Raw genomic sequence first — 4,291 nt, 5'->3', positions numbered from 1 at the left:
GAAACTGATTATTTTGCAAAGGGTTTGACTGGAATGTTGTGCTTTCCTTTAAGGAACCAAACTTGATTTATGGAGCCAATAAAGGCCTCTTGGAGATGCTGGCCTCATACCTAGTCTACACAGTCCCTGTACAGGATTCCTGACCTGTGGTAGGTAAAGCATACCACTTTCTGACAGGCCCAGGACCCCCAAGTTTATCTTGGAACCTCAAGAGGAGAGGAATTCACCCAACTCATAGGTATTTGATGGTACAAATCCGTGGCTGAGCTTGGCTTTTAAAAAGTTTTATCTGAGATTCCTTCTATGAAACAAATTTCCATCAAAGCCAATTTAAAAGCCTATGTAAAAAAAAATAATTATTATTATTATTGCTGCACTTTATACAAATAATCAGGTCAAGTATAATAAAGCAAATTGGTCCTACCGTGATCTCTCTTTAGTAAAAATGGGAAACTGCAAAGAGAAAAATTATTTTTTAAAAACTGTAGTACACTTGTTGTTAGATTCTACCCTTGCCTAATGTTTTTCAATGGTTATTATTATCTTCTACAGTTTGGACTGAACTCTAATTTTTCTTGGCTACAAGTCTTCAAAATAATGTTTTCAATTTTTTTCCTTCTTTTTCCCCATTTTTTTCCTAATTTGGAGTCACTGAAAACTAAACTGTGCTTCTGTAAAGCCCTGTGAACTGAAGCTAGACAATTTAAACTTCAGAAGAAAATAACAACAACCTATTTATATAATAAGCCACTTTCATCCCTGCCCACTGATACATAAACTTCAGAGTAATGTGGCCTATATCGATTTTCCAGGATTGTTCTTTGTTGTCGTTTTTCTCCCTTCCTCCCTGTATTTTCTCGTCATAAGACATACAACTTCACAACCTTCTAAGATTGAACTTTCCTAATAACTGGGGACCTACCCATCTAAGAATAAACCATCCTAGCCATGAGAGATCAGGTGAAACCTGGGACCAGAGACTCATTTTCTCCTAAAATGCTTTCTCCAAAAGATTTTTAAAAAGAAAAGGGGGTAAATATGAAAGGAAAATAAATCTAAGGGCCCCCATATCACTAAGCAAAAGGGAAAATTCAAGCTGGGAACTGCTTAGGGCCAACCTGCCTCCCATTATATTCAGTGTCACCTCTCTGCTCACTGAGATAAGTGCATGTCTAACTGCCTCATTTGGAAAGGCTAAAGAATGCAACCATTTGTCTCTTATCTATTAATAACCTGGAAGCCCCCCACCCCCATGCCTATAATCCCAGGACATTGGGAGACCAAGGTGGGCAGATCACAAGGTCAGGAGCTCGAAACCAGCCTGGCCAACATTTTGTAAAAAATGTATTTAAAAAATGTATAAAACTGTCTCAAAAAAAAAAAAAAAGTATAAAACTAAGCTGTGCCCCAACCACCCTGGGCACATTTCGTCAGGACTTCCTGAGGCTGTGTCATGGATACACATCCTCTACCTTGGCAAAATAAACCTTCTAAATTAACTGAGACCTGTCTCAGATTTTCTAGGTTCATGTGCCTTTGCCTCGAGTTGTCACACCTTTCTGGACAGAACCAGTGTCCATCTTACACATATTGATTGATGTCTCATGTCTCCCTAAAATGTGTAAAACCAAGCTGTGCCCCGACCACCTTAGGCACATGTCATCAGGACCTCCTGAGGCTGTGTCATGGATGCACATCCTCAACCTCAGCAAAATAAACTTTATAAATTAACTGAGATCTGTCTCAGATTTTGGGGATTCACAATCTCTACTCTCCACCAAACCTACTATAAAAAACACTCAGCTTTAACTGCTTCTTTGGGTCTTCATTTTCTGATGAACGTTCATGTGTCACATAAAACTTAAATTTGTCCACTTTTCTCTCGTTAGTCTGTCTTTTGATATAGGGCCTCAGCCATGAACTTAGAATGGGTAGAGAAAAAAATATTTTTCCTCTCCTACACATTTCTCTTACCTGATTTTCGATGGCACCTTTGGGTTGCAGAACCTTAGCTGTAGGAGAAATGGTGGTGAGGGCCAATGTCTGGCACTGACTTTAACAGACTATAGATGTGTATGTAAATAGTACTTATTTCAACAAAATAGAAAGTGCAAGAAAGAAATATAGCAACAAAAGTGACAATTAAGATTGGAAGAGACCCATTTTTTTTTTTTTTTTTTTTTGAGATGGTCTCACTCTGTCTCCCAGGTTGGAATGCAATGGTGCCATCACAGGTTACCTCAGCCTTGACCTCCCGGGCTCAAGTGATCCTCACACCTTAGCCTCTCGAGTAGCTAGGAGTATAGGCATACACCACCATGACCAGCTAATTCTTTTAATTTTCCATAGAGATGGCGTCTCACTATATTGCCCAGGCCAGTCTTGAATTCCTGGGATGAAGCTGTCCTCCTGCCTCAGCCTCCCAAAATGTTGGGATTATAGGCATGAGTTACCATGCCCAGCCCTCGCTCCATTCTTAATTGTCATTTAGCCTACACTTTCACTTCATTGACACCAAGCAGATGAAGATACCATTGAAACAGTGCCACCATTCACCCAACTGTCCTGTCAGTCAGGAAAAGCACATCTCCACTGGGTCTCGAAGCTCTTGGCCCATTGCCTTTGCACTGTGTGACCACACACAAAACCAAGTAAATCATTTACCTGCTTTGTTCAGGAGGCTGTCCTTGGTTCTCTAGTTTGTGATAGGACCCCATTTTACACTCTCTCAAGCCCCCTTATTCTTCTTCTTTGGTACTGTCATAGTCCCTCAACATATGACAATTATTAATATAATTAAATACTTATTTCTCTATAGATTTGTTTAAAGCCACCTTCCCACAAGAGATGGTCGTGTCTTAAGGCAGGTTTGTTACAGATGACAGGCTCTTGGGCCCATCATGTAACAAGTTAAAAAAAAAAAAAAAAATTAGCATGGGGACAAGCAGATTTCCCAGACAAGGCTTTTATCTTGAGGTTTGTGCTCGAGTGCAGGGGTGACACCAGGGGTACAGGGATCCCTCAGGCTGACTCCCTGAAAAGGTGGTAGGGATTTTTTTTATTAGACAAACACAGGAATTGGTATCGGGGTAGGGTATGCAGGCTGGCCTGGGGAATTGTTATCTTGAGTAATGGGCCACCTAGGGGTCTGGCCAGCAGTAACAGGCTGCAAATCAATTGCTCAGCGTTCCTTCCCTTCCCAAGATGGGACAGTCTGCAACCTTGGTTTGATGTTTAGATTTCCTAAAGCCAGTTCCCGGAATTCTTTTAAGTAAAAGGCATGGTTAAACATTATGAAAGCACAGAAGAATGGCTATTTTCTTTGTAAGCCTAAAGCCTTATCTAAAGCCAATTGTCAGCAAGGCAGTGGTGTGGGTTTTGTGATCAGCGAGACAAGAAGAAAAAAAAATATGTGAAAAAGGAACTGAGTCCCTTTTCTATTCTATGTAAGGTTACTCCCCACTGTACCCCCAGCCCCTGACGTTGTCAGAGGCTTTTGAACCAGAGTGACTCCATCTTGAATAGGGGCTGGGTAAAACAAAGCTGAGACCTACCGGGCTCCATTTCCAGGAGGTTAGGCATTCTTAGTCACAGGATGAGATATGAGGTTGGCAGGACTGGCATCACAAGACACAGGTCAGAAAAACTCTGACCATAAAATAAGATGCAGTACAGAAGCTAGCCAAAACCAAGATGGTGACAAAAGTGACCTCTAGTCATCCTCACTGCTCATTATACTCAAATTATAATGTATTAGCATGCTTAAGGAAGCTCTCACTAGCACCATGACAGCTTACAAATGCCATGGCAGTATTCAGAAGTTACTCAGTATAGTCTAAAAAAGGGAGGAACCCTCAGTTCCAGGAATTCCCCACCCCTTTCCCAGAAAACTCATGAATAATCTACCCCTTATTTAGCATATAATAAAAAAATAACCATAAGTATACCCAGTCAGCAGCTTGTGCTGCTGCTGTGTCTATGGAGTAGCCATTCTCTTGTCTCGTTTACTTCTCTAATAAAGTTTATTCTATGGATTTGCCCAAAATTCTTTCTTGCGCAAGATCCAAGAACCCTCTCTTGGGGTCTGGACTGGGACCCCTATCACCATGCCTGGCTCAAGAAACATTTGTTGAGTAATGATTTATAGTAACTTTCTGTGCTCATGTCTCACTCTTGTTCCAGTACCTGTATTCTAAGCAGCCATGCTACTGTCCTTCTGTGCTTCCCTACATTCCAAGTTCAAGGGTACAGGCTGGTTTATTGTTTCTTTTTCTTTTTTTTTTTTTTTTTT

At 40.9% G+C, this 4,291-nt stretch overlaps 1 protein-coding gene across 2 annotated transcripts in view; it reads right to left on the bottom strand.

Annotated features, from left to right (window-relative positions):
• LOC108296618 (protein SET-like) overlaps nucleotides 1-4,291 on the bottom strand; it is a 156,751-nt gene that overhangs the window by 53,625 nt on the left and 98,835 nt on the right. The gene's annotated exons all lie outside the window — the stretch shown is intronic.

The sequence above is a fragment of the Cebus imitator genome, unplaced genomic scaffold (genome assembly GCF_001604975.1).
Source record: "Cebus imitator isolate Cc_AM_T3 unplaced genomic scaffold, Cebus_imitator-1.0 Scaffold728, whole genome shotgun sequence".
Lineage (NCBI taxonomy): Eukaryota > Metazoa > Chordata > Mammalia > Primates > Cebidae > Cebus > Cebus imitator.
Note: the sequence above shows the minus strand (reverse complement) of the source record. Positions and strands in the feature narration are given on the sequence as shown.